Here is a 20,465-nt window from a genome sequence, read left to right on the forward strand (position 1 = left end):
CAATAAATGATCTGCAGCTCATCTCCTTATACATGCCTGAAATCTATATGGTGCAAAAACAGCTCCCCTAACCTCTCCCATTACTTCAAAGTGGTGGGAAATACCATATATACTCGAGTATAAGCTGACTTTTCAGCACATTTTTTATGCTGAAAGAGCCCCACTCGGCTCATACTCGAGTCACTTACCTGTTCTCCCTGGGGCTGACCGAACATCAGCAGTGGCCGCCGCCGCTCGGGAAAGCCCGTACACACTCGGCCATTCTTGGACAGACGGCGCATGCGCAATGACGTGTGGCGGCGCCATTTTTAAATGTAAGGAGTCTCGGGGATGGGTAAGTAAGACCCCTGAGCAGCCTCTGCATATCCTGCACCATGCTCTCAGCCCTGCACCATGCCCTCAGCCCTGCATCTCCTGCACCATAAACATATAAATAGTGCAGCCCTAAATGACTGGTGAATACATGTGCATAAATAAATGTTATAACACATAAAATAAATGCAACAATCCAAATGTGAATAAACTCATAACACGTGGAAAAGAAAGTACAACAAAAGTGTGCAAAAAATGAAAAAAAAAAAAAAAAGTCCACTAAATCCACACGGAAATAAGTGATTTGAAGAGATGATAAGTCCCACACCAGAAAAAATCTCAAATGTGTTCACCAAATGGTATGGACCCAAATTGCTGTACAGCAAATGGGTCATACAAGCTGAATATAGGGATGTCCACAGCACCAAAGGATGGGACCTTCTCCAGCGTTGGCCCCCAATGTTATCAACCCACCTGTCAAGCCAACTTTTTTTCATCATTTTATTGGTTTCTTTCCTTGCAAAAGATTTAATGTTTGCAAATGTAATGTAGACTGTAGAAGGAAATTCTTGACCTTCCAATCTACTATTACAGACACAATTTATCATATTACATTTTTTGCTACATGTACAACCACGCATGTGGTATATTTAATCACATGTCCATGCAAAAAACAATATATTGGTCGTACCATTAGAACCTTCACTGCTCGGGTGACTGAGCACATTTCCAATATCACCTTGGGAAAGACTAACCACAGTGTTCCTAAACACTACTTATCATACCACAATAAAGACCCCAAAGGCACACTTTTCCAAATCATTGATAAGTACACAGTTCCTTGGAGGGGAGGTTTCGGTAAAGGTGGAGTTTCCCGATTGGAGACCTACTGGATATATACCTTGCAAACATATGTCCCGTATGGTTTGAATGTTGAGTGGGACATCAATGCCTTCATTAACACCTCATGAGGACTCTTTTTTTTTGTTTATAACCCTATATATATATAAGGTATGTTGATTCAAGCACCAGGCTAATTCCTATGAGGATGTTATTTGTAATGAAATGCGTTAGAAGTATCATGAGTGCCAGTCTATAATCTGAATGCTTCTTACCATTGAAGATATTGTAAGTGTATTTCTTGATCTTTCAATAAATTGCCCATACGGTATCACGCTATGGTTTCATTGGTTTATCCTTTTACATATATCTATGATTTGATGATCCCTGGAACATTCCTTGTTGAGCGTTTTTGAAGATACTTACCTACACTGAACTTGCGATCCAGAGACGCTGGAGAAGGTCCCATCCTTTGGAGCTGTGGACATCCCTATATTCAGCTTGTATGACCCATTTGCTGTACAGCAATTTGGGTCCATACCATCTGGTGAGCACATTTAAAGCGGAGTTCCACCCAAAAGTGGAACTTCTGCTTTAAATAGTCCTAACCCCCTGACATGCCACATTTGGCATGTCATTTTTGGGGGGGGGGGGTACCTAGATTTGACATGTACCCGCTCCCACTTCCGCTCGGAGCGCGCGGCGCCCTGAGCGGAAGTTCTCCTCTCTCCCTCCCTCCCTGCAATCTTCTGGGACACGTCAGAGGTCCCAGAAGATTGCCGGCCAATCACGACGCATAGCGCAACTCGCGCATGCGCAGTGCGTACCCGGCTGTGAAGCCGCAAACTGTCACAGTCGGGTGCCCACATCAGTGATGCCGGCGCCGCGGAGCAGAGAGGAAGAAGACGGCGCATCGCTGGACCGTGGGACAGGTGAGTGTGCGGTTAGGCTGGAACTCCGCTTTAAGATTTTTTCTGGTGTGGGACTTATCTCTTCAAATCACTTATTTCCGTGTGGATTTATTGGATTTTTTTTTTTTTTTTCATTTTTTTGCACACTTTTGTTGGACTTTCTTTTCCACATGTTATGAGTTTATTCACATTTGGATTGTTGCATTTATTTTATGTGTTATAACATTTGTCTATGCACATGTATTCACCAGTCACTTAGCGCTGCACTATTTATATGTTTATCTTGTCACCATTTATGTCGATCGGAGTGTCAGCAGCTTTATGTACTTTCACAGTATATGACTCATACTTTTATGTGTAAGTTTTTTGTTAGCGCAGTTTTATACACATTCCCCATCTCCTGCACCATGCCAGCAGCCCTGCATCTCTTGCACCATGTCCGCAGCCCTGCATCTCCTGCACCCTGCCCTCAGCCCTGCATCTCCTGCCCCATGCCTGCAGCCCTGCATCTCTTGCACCATGCCCACAGCCTCTGCATCTCCTGCACCATGCCTGCAGCCCTGCATCTCTTGCACCATGCCCTCAGCCCTGCATCTCCTGCACCATGCCTGCATCTCTTGCACCATGCCCACAGCCTCTGCATCTCCTGCCCCATGTCTGCAGCCCTGCATCTCCTGCACCATGCCCTCAGCCCTGCATCTCCTGCATCATGCTCTCAGCCCTGCATCTTCTGCACCATGCCCTCAGCCCTGCATCTCCTGCATCACGTCCAAAGCCTCTGCATCTCTTGCACCATGCCTGCAGCTTCTTCCTCTCCTGTACCATGCCGCAGCCTCTGGTATCTATTTTTATTTTTGAAATTTACCAGTAGCTGCTGCATTTCCCACCCTAGGCTTATACTCGAGTCAATACGTTTTCCTAGTTTTTTGTGGTAAAATTAGGTGCCTCGGCTTATATTCGGGTCGGCTTATACTCGAGTATATACGGAATCTCCTGATAAGGGCAAAGACAAAAACAAAAGCACATTTTTAGTAGATTGCAGGAGAGCAAAATTTCCACCCACAGCAGTTTATTTTGCTGACCCGCTGATGGCCACACCCCACGTTTCCTGAGCTGGTGTTACAGAGACAAAAAAGGTAAGGAAAATCTCCCTATTGGGGGTCACAAATAGATTTCAATTTCAACAGAAATGCCTTCCCACTTAATTCAATTTGGGGAAATAAATGCCAGGATGTGAATGTCCATTCACTAGACATACATGTAAGTTTTTCCTTTAAAATTTTGTATTTAAAATTTTTAATATTTACATTTAAAATGTAAACATCAAAAGATAAAGTTTAAGATTTTAACGTTAAAATTGCATATCCTGTACCCACTCTCCTTGCACATATTTTGGAGTTGTCAGTTGGGACCATGTAAACTTGGGTCTTGGATAAATACAATACCCCTGAGATGGCATTGCTGTTTACGTTGCCATGAAAACCGCACAAGGGACTTGCTATGACATGCCGCAGTATATAGTCGTGCGGCAGTCGGCAAGTGGTTAAATGTAACCATATTGCTACACTTAGAGGCACCTCTCTTCTCTTTTGTACTCTGTAGCTCCTGCTGGATTTTGCTTCTATCCCCTCGTGGAGGCTGCCATTTGTGGATGGACATTTTATGGTTACACAACCTATCACATTGCTATAATATTTTTATATGGACTAAAGACTAAAGGATTCATGAACAAATGGTTGTGGAACGAATCATCTGAGTTTCCATTATTTCTTATGGGGAAATTCGCTTTTCTATAAGAGTGCTTTGGATTACAAGCATGTTTCCGGGACTAATTATGCTCGCAATCCATGGTTTTACTGTAATCTCTGCCGTCCAGTTTCTATGCGACTCCACACTGCTTACATATGCTCCAGTCATTTGGGGGGAAGGGGTTTGTGCTATCTTGAAATTTCAGGGCCTCCGAAACTGTGATGGGTAGTGAGGAGTAAAATCAAAAATTTACTCTATTAGGAAACCTGAAGATGGTGATTGGTTTTCGGGGGGTCCCGTACACAGCTAGGCTCCCAAAAATGTTCACACATGGGGTATCCTCATACTCAGGAGAAGCAGCAGAATGTATTTTGTGGTGGTATTCCACATATACCCATGTCATGTGTGAGAAATGTATATTTTAGTGACAACTTTGTGTTAAAAAAAAAGGAAACATTTTTTTTTTTAATTTTCCCAAAACTTGTGGCAAAATATAAAATATTCTATGGACTCACCATGCCTCTCAGCAAACAGTTTGGGGTGTCTACTTTCCAAAATGGGGTCATTGGGGGGGGGGGGTTTGTGGTATCTTGACATTTCAGGGCCTCCTAAACCGTGATAAGTAGTGAGAAAATGCAATGAAAAATGTACGCCCTTTGAAATTCTGAAGGTGGTGATTGGTTTTCAGGGTCCCGTACACAGCTAGGCTCCCAAAAAGTCTCACATATGTGGTATCCCTGTACTCAGGAGAAGCAGCAGAATATATTTTGGGGATGTAATTACACATATACCCATGGCATGTGTGAGCAATATATAATTTCAATAACAACTTAAAAAAAAAAAAAAATAATAATTTTTTGTTCAGTCATTTTTCAAACACCTGTGATAAAAAAATGAAATATTCAATGAGCTCAACGTGCCTCTCAGGACATTCCTTAGGATGTTTACTTTCCAAAAAGTGGTAATTGGGGGGGGGGGGGGATTTGTACTGCCCTGCCATTTTAGCACTTCATGAAATGAGATAGGCAGTCAGAAAGTAAAAGCTTCATAAATTCCAGTATTTACACCATAGTTTGTAGACGCTATAACTTTTGCGCAAAGAAATAAAAATACACTCATTGAGATTTTTTTTGTCAAAGACATGTAGCTAAATACATTTTGGCCAAAATATATGACAACAATTGAGTATATTGGATATTTTTTAAAAGACAAAGTTGAAAATGTATTTTTTTCTCAAAATTTTCGCTTTTTTTTAATTAATATCGCAAAAAATAAAAAGCGCAGAGGTGATCAAATACAACCAAAAGAAAGCTCTGTTTGTGGGATAAAAAGGACGTAAATTTTGTTTGGGTACAGCATTGCATGACCACGCAATTGTCAGTTAAAGTCACGCAGTGCCAAGTTGAAAAAAGGGGTCTGGTCTTTGAGCAGCCAAATCCTCCGGGGCTTAAGTGGTTAATGAAGGTTCAACATTTAGCAACTCACATGGTTGATGATTAAAACAGGTACATCTAATGGGCCAGACACACTATAAGATTTTCTGAAGACTTTTTCCTTTAGACTTACCAAAACATATAATATGAGGTCAAACCTAAACACTTTCAATTTGTATGCAATCTGGCAGGCCCTTGCACTACATAGAAAAGGTAAATCTGAAGGAAATCTAACCACAAAAGTTGGATCAGCTTTAGTATGCAGGCATCAGGGGTAAATCTGTCCACATAGACCATCCTCCACACTACCGGCTCTCACCGCTATCAGTCTGCAGTCGTGACCAGGAAGACTACCCTGCAGTAGAGCGATCTGAAAGTGAGGCTTGAATCGCTCGTGGAGCGCAGTGTAGAAGGGATGACATCAATGGCGGTGCGGAGGACGGTCTATGTGGACAGTTTTACCTCCGATGCCTGCATCTTAGATGTGCCTGTTTTATTCATCAACCATGTGAGTTGCTAAATGTTGAACCTTCATTAAATGTAACCATATTGCTACACTTATAGGCGCCTCTCTTCTCTTTTATACTCTGTTGTGCCGTGACGCTACTTGTATACAGTGGCAGACTGCCCATAGGGGGCGCAAGGGCACCGCCCCCCCCAAAATAAGAAGAAAAAAAAAAAGATTTAAAAAAATTACATTTTCTGCCCACTAGGGGTGCCGGACCCCTAGGTGGGTATGGGGGGGGGGGCGGACAGAGGTGCCGATTGGCGGCCTTCTGGGGGTCATCGGGCGCAGAGCAATGCCCCCCGAAACTCCCCACTTTTGTGATGTCCTGCCTGTGATTGGTCCAGACTCCAGCCTGGACCAATCACACAGGAGGACATCCCGGGACCTGTGACGTGGCGTGTGGGGGCGGCACGTGTGCCAGTCACTACGTCCCGGCCAGGCCGGCGTCACACGTCACAGGATCACCATCAGCCCGACACCTTCCCGCCAGAGAGCCGCTCTGCCGCGCATCAGGAGGACTCGGAGGAGTGCAGCACAGTGAGTGACTGAGTCAGACCACCCACCCGCCACCTGGTTCAGTTCCCGGCCCGCAGCTCCGCACTCCACCACCAGTCCGCACCGCAGTGACTCAGTCAGCGTCGGACTCGACTCCCGCGACTCCCGCCGCCCCGGGCCTACAGTCTCAGTCAGAGCAGAGCAGCAGGCCAGCAGCACGCCACGAAGCCGGTCACCACTCACCATCCGTGAGGTAAGTCCACTCTCCACACTGGTCACTGCATTGATGGGGGCATGCTGGTCACTGCATTGATGGGGGCATGCTGGTCACTGCAATGATGGGGACATGCTGGTCACTGCATTGATGGGGATGTTACATGCTGGTCACTGCATTGATGGGGACATGCTGGTCACTGCATTGATGGGGACATGCTGGTCACTGCATTGATGGGGGCATGCTGGTCACTGCATTGATGGGGGCATGCTGGTCACTGCATTGATGGGGACATGCTGGTCACTGCATTGATGGGGACATGCTGGTCACTGCATTGATGGGGACATGCTGGTCACTGCATTGATGGGGGCATGCTGGTCACTGCATTGATGGGGACATGCTGGTCACTGCATTGATGGGGACATGCTGGTAACTGCATTGATGGGGACATGCTGGTCACTGCATTGATGGGGAAATGCTGGTCACTGCATTGATGGGGATGTTACATGCTGGTCACTGCATTGATGGGGACATGCTGGTCACTGCATTGATGGGGACATGCTGGTCACTGCATTGATGGGGACATGCTGGTCACTGCATTGATGGGGGCATGCTGGTCACTGCATTGATGGGGGCATGCTGGTCACTGCATTGATGGGGGCATGCTGGTCACTGCATTGATGGGGGCAGCCCGGCGGTAACGGTAAGTGAAGTGAATGATAATGTGTATTATTTGAAGGGGTAACTATGATTAAAGGGGTAACTATGAATACTTTTTCAAGGCACTGTTCCTTGATTACTGAAGGCCCCTTTAACACTTGTGTGGCGTCAAAGTCACGCAATTTTTTACCGCGTTTTTTGCCGTGAATATTTATTTTTGCACCCCCCACTGAAAATTTTGAGCACCAGCCGCCACTGCTTGTATATCAAGACATCACTTGTTTATCAAGTCACAATTTATAAAACAATTTTGCTTGTCTTGCAAAACGCTTTCAAACCAATTTACTCTCAATCCAAGATTTTACTGTATATTCATATCTGCTGTGTTGACCCCTTGTGGGTCTACAATGGAGGTGAGCAGGCACCTGGTGATTTGAGCACAAGAGTGAAGGAGAGGATATACACAGAGTGACTTTTAGATGCACCTTAATTGATTAGAATCGTTGGACTTTTTTTGCACTCTTTGCAAATACGGAATCGTTTTTTCAGATTAAGATAGGTAGCACAGCGAGAACGGAGGTCAGGTCAGGAGCAAGTAACACACATGTTGCTGTAAAATAAATTCAGCTGCAGTATATTTAAAATAGATTATACCTCATTCTTCTACTTGGTGGTGGCACACTGATTGCATTTGCTTTCCCCCACATGAAAGTCTGGCATTTGTCCATCACCCTCCCTCCTTCTTTTTCCTGGTCAAACAGAAACAGTTAGTTGTAGGCATCCCAGGTTAAAACCATTGTTACTTTTCGCAGCAAATTTCGATTTTGTTTTGGTTATAATTTTTGACTAAAATGCCATTGTAGTTTTAGTCGTATTTTATTCATCTGAACTGTTTTCGCTTTAGTCATATTTTAGTCGACTAAAATCTCCAGTACATTTTAGTCAACTAAAATCTCATACAATTTAGTTAATTACAAATCGAATGGGTTTAGGTAAATTGTAATGCAGTATTTAAACATTTCTCTAGAATTTTCAAACAAATGATATACTCCTGGAATAAACATTGAATAATTTGTTATTATTTCTGGTATTAAGGTTTGAACATGCACTACAAACACAGATTTAACCATTGTGATATATAACGTCTGTATAAATAAAACCAAGTTTCATAAACAAACAAGAGTATTGCTTTTTGACAAACAGAAGTTCAACTTAAAAAAAGGAAAAAAGTTGTAAACTCTATTGGCTGTAATGTCATTGCACATATTGGGGGGGCGTGGCTTGGATATGGCAGTGTAAAGACGCTTGCCTCTGGTACTCCCATTCCCCGGCCACCCTAATCGGCTCCTTCACATGCTCTATCGGCTGCCATGAGCGTTAACAAACGGAGGAAGACCAGAGGTCCATCCAAGGTGCCTGCTGCGGCATCCATTAATAATTTCTTCCCGGATTCCAGGGGAGTTTCCCCGAGGACACCGCTACCGTCACCACATGGCGCACTGAGGCCTGCGGGCCTGCACTCTCCAGGGCAGAGCACGGCCTCACAGTACTCTTTGGCAGTCATGGCCTCGATGGGACATATGCCTGCCTCGCAGGGCTCCTCTACCTGCCTTCCTGCGGAGGATCCAGACATCAAAACCCTACTAAGGGCGCTACCAACCAAAGCTGACCTGGAGGCCATGGTGGCCCAGATGGCAGAGCAGCATCATCGGGACTTTCAACAACTTAGTACTGAGGTCAAACACCTGGATGAGCGCCTGACCAGTGGGGAGTCCACGGTGAATGCTTTGCAACTTAGGGTATCTAAGCTAGAACAGCACCAGGTGACCCATCGGGACCAGCTGGCGGAGACTCAGCTACATCTGAAGGATTTGGAGAACCGGAGCTGCTGCAACAACTTGCGGCTCCAGGGCATCCTGGAGGCAACAGGGACAGAGGACCTTGTGGAGACGGTGCGGACAATCATGCATCGGCTTATGGATTCGGACCCCCCGGTGACCCTGGAGTTTGACAGGGTCCACAGTGTGCTGGGTCCTAAGCTGACGGACCTGGACCGCCCGCGGGATGTGATATGCCACCTGCACCGATATACCCTGAAAGAGAGGGTTCTCCGGGATGCCTGGACCAAAGGACCAATTGATTTCGATGGGGCATCTATCTCAATTTACCCAGACTTATCCAGGGCTACTTTGCAACGCAGAGCCATGCTGAAGCCCCTTCTAGAGAGGCTGGGGCGACCAGAGACCACTTAACGATGGGGGTTCCCCCTGCAGCTGACCATCCGCAGGGGTGGCTTATCTGTTATCCTGCGGCGCCATGCGGGTCATTGCACATATTACCTGAATATATTACCAGCAATTAAATATTAGTTAAAATATAAGAAAAGCCTTTTTCTTATTTTTTTTCTCTTTCAGTAGCTTAGTAGATGCCCCTTATTTATGCTTATGCGGTGGGGTAATACATGTTTAAACTTTAATGTGCTTTTAATACAGGCTTTGGATGCAATTGTGTTGTCGATTTTAGTTTGTTGTATTTTAGTCATCTGAATTGTTTTAGTTTTAGTCGTATTTTGGTCGCCTAAAATTGAGTTAATTTAGTTGACGAAAACATTTTAGTAGACGAAACTAAAGCTGGATAATACGCAACAGCCACACTGTGCAAGCATCAGTCCAAAGCTGTGCTATGTCAATTTGCGTGGCCACAAATGCACAGGAAGCTCCGGTAGAACCAATTTGGACTATTGTTTGTGCAGAACTGCTGTTGTTTTGGCTCCTGCACTCTGCAAGGTTCAGGGCCAGGACAAGGGGTGGACAGAAGAAATGTCTGCCCTGTGCACAGTGTGTATTGTAGGGACGGGGGTGCTACAAGTTCTTTCCACTATAAGGCTGACCGGAGTAGTGACAGCCCATAGCTGGAAACGGCAAGGAGAGGAGGAGAGAGCCGGGAGGAGGTACAGGCTGTGCTCTCTCTTCCCCTCCTCCTCATAAGCTAGCACTGAATGAAGGGGTCGGATGGGGGGTGCAATTTGGCATCTCTGCCCTGGGCACTGGATGATCTTGTCCTGGCACTGGCAAGGAACGATAATGAGGACACTCGTTTCCCTCTAACAATGTGGCCGTCCATGGAAAATGGGGACTAGTGGTAACTTTATTCTGCCCCTTCCTCTTTTCTCTTCTTGGATCCCTTGTCCCTCCTTCCCTATCTCCCTTCTTTCTTCAGAGTATTAAACCCTCCTGTCAGACTGCCATTATAGACTTTGAAATGTCAAGTTCATATGCCATAGACATATAAAAGAATTCCTACTTTTCACATAAATTCTAATGAACATTTTATTCTGTTTTCATGAAAACATGTGGGCCATGTTATTTTTCTTGTATTGCTTTTTTAAATAAACGATTTATATGGGGGGGTACTGTGTGCTATAGCTTGCTGTCGCCAGCTCATCTAAATGATCTTTTATGTACACAGCGGCTGAGGACGAAACTCAAGGACAGTCCAATACGGTAAAGATGAGATGAAATCTGTTTACTTTCTGTGCTGGGAGATAAAAATCAATGGCCATGCATTACTCCCAGCTCTTCCTCCCATTGCTGCAAGCCTATAATTGTGATATTCAATATCTGAGCCTGACATGCCTGTTTACCTTGTCATCATGTTGCCCCGTGTAATCTGGCAGAAGAAGACGGGTTATTTATACACACTCTGATTGCTCTAGAATCTATAATAACTGATGCTGTATTTAGTCATTCTGAATTTACTGGATTTACTTTCATTTATGGAAACACGACTTGACCCATTATCAACAAGCTGTAGCAAGTCGTAATCAATGCGTCCTACCTTTTACAGTACAGGTCTGAGGCAGGGGCTGACTGGCAACTTTCAGCCCAGGGGGCAAGTACAAGCCAGAGGCCCATGGTGCAGCAACTCGGCCCCCTTCCCACTCTCTTCCCGACCTCCTCCTGACCCCCATTCCAGGCTGAAGATTTGTTCCAGGTACTCTCAACTCACTGGCCGAATACCGTTTCCCAACCTAGCCAGCAGGGGTGATTGGGGGGAGCAGGGACAGCTCGGTCGGGGCTGTCCGGAGGAGGAGAGTCTTCAGTGGGGCATGGAACCGGCCTCTGCTCAGACACAGCTTACACCATCCATGCTGGGGGGGGAGGGGGGCTGCGTTTTGTCCTTGTCTTTATCCCGCACTCAGTAGTTCAGCGGTGGGGACGTTTTACTTCTCTTAACCAGGAATCCTTTAGGCATGTCTATGGCAGAAGCAGTGCAGCCTTTTTGCGGGGCATCATAGTGCCCAGTGGCAATTGCCCCCCTGCCCCTGGCTCAGTCCTCCCCTGGTCTGAGGCCAGCATTCTTGACACCATATTGACTGAAAATTTGTGGACACCCAACCATCACATCTACACTATATAGGAGCAGTCTCCAAACTGCAGCTCAGGGGCTGGATTTACCTGGCCCTTGGGGTACTGTTTCATCAATTAACACCAACAATGAGGCATAATTCCTGTCACTGGCACCAACAATGGGGCACGATTCCTCCCACTGGTACCAACGATGGGGCAAAATTCCTTCCATTGACATCAATTATGGGGCACAGTTCCTTCCATTGACACCAACAATGGAGAACTATTCCTTCCACTGATACCAATATATCACCTCCTGGACCGCACAGAGAAGGTTGTTTCTCGTCCTGCTTAAGCTACTCCTATATAATACTAGGTGGGTGCCAATATTTTAGCTCCGTTGCTAGATACTTCTGACAGCACCACCAGGTTCTGTAGTTTATCTATCCCTGTTTTATTCAATCAACGGTTACCCTCATCAGCCCCATTCCCTTCTTATATATGGTATCTTAGAATACTCACTACTCTTTCCATTTGATAGCTTTATTTAACCTTTGAACTAGCCAGTAGACCACCCATCTGTATGTGCCTTTATTACTCGAAGCTTACTATCCATAGATATCTTCTATTAGAGATGAGTAACTTATGTCCTCATATCCATAGATCCATCATACCGAATGATGAATATATATAATTGTGAATATACCAGGGAGAGGGCCCCTATTTTGGGCTGCGATCCTCCAGGAGACTACAGTGAGGGTGAACCTAGAAGGTTGGTTAAGATGCCAGAAATTTGTTAAAATTTCTATGGGTTATAGAATAGACACAGATATATACCTATTGGTACTTTGATTCACAGCCCTGCCTCTGGTGACACAGTTGGGATTTAAAGTATTGGATCCAGTGCAATAAGTTTGTCTATGACGTCTGTATAGAATCTATATCGGGAATACGGAAGCAATACTTTCCAAGCAGCATCTGTTATCGCTACAACCTTGTCGTCTAGCATGAGTCACTATCAAGAAAGGGTCAGTACAAAACCAGAACCAAGTGTAATAAAATATGATAATACCATTTATGATATACCATGAGATGTATGACTGACTAATACTTACTTGGTTATGCTTTTATATTACTTATAGAAATACCGGTCTGTTATGGTCTCTCAGGCCCTGAGGAAGCCTTGAGCGAAACGCGTCGGCTTGCTGGGGACCTACATTGACCGAATCCAGCTTGAGACCCACCTTCCATCCTACACAGGCTCTTTTGGTTATAATCCCCTTATGGGATCTATTTCTATACTGCTAGTGACTCTTATTGTTTGATTTTAATATTGTATGTCAGTCTGTTGGTATCGAGTACGCATGGTAGTCCATGCTTTGTTTTATCCTATATATATCAATAAAATGTATTTTGGTTTTATAATTGGTTTTGCGTCTGATCCTTCTACTCCCACTGGCCTGTAAAGCCCCATTTTTTTCTATCATCATTTTTTGTTGTTCCATTGATACCAATTATGGGGCACAATTCCTTTCATTGACACCAATTATGGGGCACAATTCCTTTCATTGACACCAACAATGGGGAATTATTCCTCTCACTGACACCAATGATGGGGCACTATTCCTCCCACTGACACCAATAATGGGGCACTATTCCTTCCACTGATACCAATGATGGGGCACTATTCCTCTCACTGACACCAATGATGGGGCACTATTCCTCCCACTGACAACAATAATGGGGCTCTATTCCTCCCACTGACACGAATAAAAGGGCACAATTCCTTCCACTGATACCAACAAAAAGGCACTATTCCTTCCATTGATACCAATGATGGGTCACTATTCCTCCCACTGACACCAACAATGGGGCACTATTCCTTCCACTGACACCAACAAAAGGGCACTATTCCTTCCACTAACACCAACAAAAGTATAAAATTTCTTTCCACTGACCCCAACAATGGGGCCCGAATTCCTTCCATTGACACCAATATTGGTGCACTATTCCTCCACTGACACCAAAGATATGGCATTTTTTACTCCCACTGGACATAGTCCGACCCCTCTGAAGGACAGTAAACTGGCCCTTGGTTTAGAAAGTTTGGAAACCCCTGCTAGAAAGCATAGTCAAACATTTGTACCCACTTCCAAATGATTGAGTTCAGGTCCTTTTAGCGAAGAGTACTGTTATTGCTACAACTACAATTGTGCTCCTTCAACCTCTTGACAACAATTTGGGAAGGAACTCAAATGATCTTCACCGAGATCTGTCCTCAACCCTGCTGAACACCTTTGACATAAATTTAAACACTTGCTGTGATCCAGGTCTTCTCATCCAACATTAGTACCTGACCCCACAAATGCTCTTTTGGCTGAATGGACATAAATTATCACCGCCATTATAGACAATTCTGGGCTTCCAACCTTGTAGTAACAGTTTGGTGAAGGCCCATTTTTCTGTTCCAGTATGACTGTGCCTCTCTTTACAAAACCAGTTCCATAGAGTCATGGTTTGACCAGTTTGGTGAGGCCTGCACAGAGCCCTGACCTCAACTCTATGGAATACCTGTAGGCAGATGCAGTCTATTTTCTCTACTGAATGTGGTAGTGGCATCAGCAGTGCAGAGGGAGAGGAAGTCAGGAGGAACATAGTTCCTCTATGGTTCTCTAGGTCACTGGGGCATTGATCCAGTGGAATGTTGACAGCCCATGTGACTCTGGTGGCCATCCTGGGTCAGGAAGAGTCTACTTAGGACCCTGGCTCCTGGGATTGGCACGCATTTACCGTGTGGATAGTGTGAGGACAGGCCACTTGTCTGTGAGGAACAATATTGGCAGCAGGGAAAGGTTCCAACAAGTAGGCGAAGCATTGGGATCCACCACTCTTCTTGGAAACCTCTCCACTTGGGCTTGGACTTCATTCTGCCCCTCAGGACACACGCTGTCAGCTAAGCCCAGACTTGTTCCACTACATGCTGCTGTCATCTGAGAGTGTTCCCGGTGGGACTTTCTTCCACCAGGCTTGTTGTAAACCGTTGTACTTTGACTTCAAAAAAAGTTCTTTCAATTGCATCCGGAGTGAGTGTGTGTTATTGCTGCCGTACCATGCTGCACCCATCCACATACCTTTTTCATTTATTAGAACACCAGTTGCGTGACAGGTCTCCTCATTCAATATCAGTATCTGACCTCACAAATGGACACAAGTTCCCACAGACACACTCCCAAAAACATATGGAAAACCCTCTTAGAGGAGTGGAGGTTGCTAAAGTTGTACAGGGTGAGGCAATTTTATATCATAGGCCATGGTTTTTGAATGGGAATCCAGAAAGCTCATATAGATATGATGTTTAGTTGTCTACAACCTTTGCCCATAGACTTTATAAGACAGTAAATCTTGGTCTTGATCTGGATATATGTTTCCTTGGCCTACAGAAAAAATGATACCGATTCTATTTCCACCATGGTCCAGAGTGTGCATTTGAGTAAAAACACACTTGTGACATCACTGCCCCTACTTCAGCACCCATTGATGCTGACATAGTAGAATAGTAGCTACCGACATTGTTCCTACTAAGTGTTTTGCAGAGCAGATCTCTTGTATCAAGTGATCACGTAACTTGCTACTAGCAGAACCTCTGCATCAATTATTATTTTACATGTTTTATGTAGAAAGTTGTGGGTAAGGCGCAACGAGGCATAGTGGGCAGTAATCACACAAAGTCAAATTAGGCAGGAGCAATATATTTTGTGGAAAAGTTCAACACAGTATAACCAGACCCAGTGAGAAGGCACACCCATCCGGCGCCACCTACGAACTGTAACATATGTCTGTAGACTTGAATAATGCTGACAGCACCTGCCACAAGGAGCAGAATGCGGCCTGGCTGGTCTGCACCCAAAGGTGAGGCTTTCCAGAAAGAGGTAGATGTAGTCCTTGCACTGTCTCTTCTCCTCTTGAACCTTTTCCTATCTCTAAACACTGTCTCTGACAGATGGTATACCTGACCGTACACTATCCATTCGCATAAAGTGTGCCAAACCCAGGAGCCAGAGTCTTAAATAGACTCTGCCTGACCCAAGATGGTCGCCAAAGTCACATGGGATGCTAGCATCCAAGCGGAAAGCTGTCTCCCCGTGACCGCAGGAAATCATGAAGGAACCAAGTTCCTCTTAAGTTCCTTCCCCATGTTTTGGAGTACTGGAGAATACAGACTTCTCCTGCCAATACAGTTACAATACAAATCAAGAAAAGAGGGTTAGCAGGGCCCTGGTCTATGGAGAAGGGGATACAAAAAGTAATAACTCTGTGGTAGATGAGCTGATGGAGAAAGTAACATTCAGTTGGTAAGTACAGGCAGAGCTTTTGGGGATTACCCAAAGCTGGACAGAGTAGAGCAGGGATCCTCAAACTACGCCATCCAGCTGTTGCGGAACTACACATCCCATGAGGCATTGTAAAACTCTGACATTCACAGACCTGACTAGGCATGATGGGAATTGTAGTTCCTGAACAACTGGAGGGCCGTAGTTTAAAGACCCCTGGAGTAGAGGATAGCCGGACAGATTGGAGAAGGGAATTTACAGAGGATGGGAGAAGCTCTGGAGAAGTCCTAGAGGTGAGCATGAGTGGAGGTGATGGTGAAGCTAGAGATCAGGGGGTCTTAGGGGGGGGGGCAGGAAGAGTGTTTGGGTGATATTTTGAGATGAGGTTGGTGATGTAGCTTGGGGCAGAGTTGTGTATGGCTTTGTAAGTTGTTTTTAACATTTTGAACTGTATTTCTTGAGCCAGCCTGAAGCCCGTAGAGCGATTGGCAGAGAGGGGTGGCAGTAATCGAACGGTTGGTAAGCTGGTTCAATCTGTCTTCCTAAATTCCTTTTAAAATATGAAGATGCTGTAGATAGCAGCATCATGTGACCTGATTTTAGAAGAAAGTGGTTGTCTTTTATTCTGTCATATAACTAGCACCTCTGCTTAAAACAAACTCAATATTGCAAAAAAAAAAAAAGCCCTCACTATAGTTAACTTAACATAAATACCAATGACATACCTTTAATCAAACAGTAATCCGTTGGGTCTGATGACATAATGGGTCCTTCCTTTTCTCCTTTACTACCAGCAGTGGGCATTCCTTTCCCCTGCTCTGAATGGCGCTCACATAACATGTGTGAGTGCCATTGGATTCCGTAATTCCCTGAAAGGGGGTCAGCGCTGTGATGATGAAGATGATGATGATGATGATGCATTCCAGGGGGCGGGTCCATGACAGCCTGGGTTTAGAGACAGACACTGGCTGTCATTCAGCCCAGAGGAGAACACTTCTTGCATGGAGCAGTTCCAGATTAAAAGTAAGTATTGCAGCAAAAGCTGTTTTTTTTTTTTTTTACCTTTACTGGCTAATCATTTTTTATAATTTTTTTTCAGCCGAAGTTCTATTTTAAAACAGTTTTCGTAATGTTTTTTGGTCTATTTTAAATCAAGTCACAAAGGTGGGGGACAACCAGTGCCTGCATACATCACTCTGTAGAAATCCTGGCATAGAGGTGGATGTGGCTCTCTTGTATCTTTGAGCGGCTCTTTGGCTCTTTGTCGTTGCTTTCCCATGGTGAATCATTATAGTTTTGCTCAATATTGTCTCCTTACACGCTCCTCTGCACTGCTCCTCACCTGCATATTGCTTATTTATCTTCGGCTTTTGACTCTTCTATTTTGTTTTTTGCTTTTTTTTATGAAGTTGCTGCTTAGAGCGCTCTGCTTAAAATGCTCCAGTACACAGGAATTAAATTCACTCCCCAGCTGAGCTCCTCTCTCTACACATCTCTGCCCTCTCCATCTCCCGTGCTGCCTGTTCAGTCCGAAGCACCAGAAAAATGATGCCCCAGCTAACAGCTAAATACACAAATGAACCACATACAGTATATGGAAGATGTTTTATTTGCCGAATGATTTGCATTTCTGTCCATTCAGTTTTGAGACTTGCACAGCTCTGCCACACAGCACAGCCCTTGCTGATGTTCAGTAGCACGGACTTGACAAAATAATATAATAATATATAAATATATACATATACACACACATACAGTATCTCACAAAAGTGAGTACACCCCTCACATTTTTTTAAATATTTTATTATATCTTTTCATGTGACAACACTAAAGAAATGACACTTTGCTACAATGTAAAGTAGTGAGTGTACAGCTTGTATAACAGTGTAAATTTGCTGTCCCCTTAAAATAACTCAACACACAGCCATTAATGTCTAAACTGCTGGCAACAAAAGTGAGTACACCCCTAAGTTAAAATGTCTAAATTGGGCCCAATGTGTCAATATTTTGTGTGGCCACCATTATTTGCCAGCACTGCCTTAACCCTCTTGGGCATGGAGTTCACCAGAGCTTCACAGGTTGCCCCTGGAGTCCTCTTCCACTCCTCCATGACGATATCACAGAGCTGGTGGATGTTAGAGACCTTGCGCTCCTCCACCTTCCATTTGAGGATGCTCGACGGGGTTTAGGTCTGGAGACATGCTTGGCCAGTTTATCACCTTTACCCTCAGCTTCTTTAGCAAGGCAGTGGTTGTCTTGGAGGTGTGTTTGGGGTCTTTATGTTGGAATACTGCCCTGCAGCCCAGTCTCTCTCACAGGCTGACCCCCCCCCACCCCTTTAACCTCTGCAGCAATGCTGGCAGCACTCATACATCTACAGCTATACAGGGAGCTATAGCTAATTTAGGGAACCATGAATGCCAACATGTACTGTGACATACTGAAGCAGAGCATGATCCCCCTCCCTTCAGAGACTGGGCTGCAGGGCAATATTCCAACATGATAACGACCCCAAACACACCTCCAAGAGGACCACTGCCTTGCTAAAGAAGCTGAGGGTAAAGGTGATGGACTGGCCAAGCATGTCTCCAGACCTAAACCCTATTGAGCATCTGTGGGACATCCTCAAAGGGAAGGTGGAGGAGTGCAAGGTCTCTAACATCCACCAGCTCCGTGATGTCGGCATGGAGGAGTGGAAGAGGACTCCAGTGGCAACCTGTGAAGCTCTGATGAACTCCATGCCCAAGAGGGTTAAGGCAGTGCTGGAAAATAATGGTGGCCACACAAAATATTGACACTTTGGGCCCAATTTGAACATTTTCACTTAGTGGTGTACTCACTTTTGTTGCCAGCGGTTTAGACATTGATGGCTGTGTGTTGAGTTATTTTAAGGGGACAGCAAATTTACACTGTTATACAATATATATATATGTGTGTTTTTTTCCCACAAACAAAATCTGACCAGTTCTATACAATGTTATGTTCGAGAAATATATTTAAAGGATAGAGCCACTTTAGTACTAATCCATTAATGCACCAACATCCCTATAAAATATGCAAACAAGACCAACTATGAAGTATCATGAGACTTTTAGGGTGCGTTTCTTATTTCATTGAGATAATAATGATTATCATAACACAGATTATCGTTTAAAAAGGGAAATTTTTTTTTCCCAAAAAATTTTATTAAATAAGCCCCCGTTCACACTAAGGCGACCTGGTCGCCTCACAGGTCGCCGCCGTAGGTCGCCTCCCATAGGGAAGCTGCGGACCCGTTCTAATAGGAACGACACAAGTCGCTCCGACTTAGAAAAAGGGTCCGGAGCTTCTTTGGGGCGACCAGGAGGCGACCGCCAATAGACTTCAATGTTATGAAGTCCGTGGCGGCCGCTCCGAGGTCGCGGCGCGCTGCTCGCACCGAAGTAGCGTCGCCCCTATGTGAACGGGGGCTAAATGTTAAAATGCATATGAAAAAACACACATGGAACATACAAAATTCATGCCTTTCCAACAGGCGAAGTGTGAGGCGTGAGTTCTCGAAACGCTAAATTATTTTGACCGGTTTCGCCAAAAAGCAGGCTTCCTCAGAAAATTTTAGCGCAAGACACTGACTCTTCTATCAGATACAAAAAATATGTGTCAAATACAAGGAGTAAGCAAGACAACAAATACAGAGTAATTAGCATTATGAACAGCAAACTGTATACTTTTATATTCATGCTATATGGAAAAACTCCCTCCCATAGACACCCAGAAGAAAAACTTGATCCAAACCTGCAGATGGAGCAATTATGGAGAAACGATGTAAACAATGTTATGTTCATGTACACAGCATTGTGCGATCACCCACTAAGAAGGAGCATTGCAAACATCCATTCTGCATCTCCTCTGATCAAACAGCCGGACGCGGCGATCATATTTTCTGTAAACACATGGACTCTCTGCCTTTGTCCGACCTGCTAGCATTCCTTTGTAAGAAAAGCTGTTTAATTGACCATTATATCAGAAATCTTTGTACGCCGCTGGGGAAAAACAAGGCATTACAAAGGATCACACCACAGAGAATTATCCGCCTCTGCACAGGAGAAACAAAGCATTACACTAGAATGTATCTGAAACTTTTACAAAGTAACAAGAAAAGATATTTAAAGGATTCGTCCTTCAAAAAAGAAATGTGTCCCTGAGTGTGCAGAGACCAGAAATATTAACATAATTGGATGTCTGGTAAGTCAGAGGAGGGAAAGCAGATAAAGAAAGGACATGTGCCAACCACAGTCTACATCAGGTTTTTCATATCAGCCCAAATTCCTGGACCATCAATCCTCAGATCATTGCTAATTCCTTTATCATCTCACCCCAATTCCTGCACCTTCAAACCTCAGTTTAGCCACAACTGCACTTTCACACCTTAGATCACCCCAATTCTTGCACTTTCACACCTCAGATTAGTGATGGGCTGAACACCCCCCTGTTTGGTTCGCACCAGAACATCTCGTACAGGGAAAAAGTTCTAGCAAACATGCAAACTCTATTAAAGGCTATGGGACACGAACATGAAAAATCAAAAGTCCTCATTTTAAAGGCTTATAGACAAGTTTCAGACAAAAACACATCGCTCTGAACAATGAAACCATCAGGTAATTGGAAACGCCCATCAGGTGCA

Source organism: Pelophylax lessonae (assembly GCF_965119305.1).
Source record: "Pelophylax lessonae genome assembly, chromosome: 3".
Taxonomy (NCBI): domain Eukaryota; kingdom Metazoa; phylum Chordata; class Amphibia; order Anura; family Ranidae; genus Pelophylax; species Pelophylax lessonae.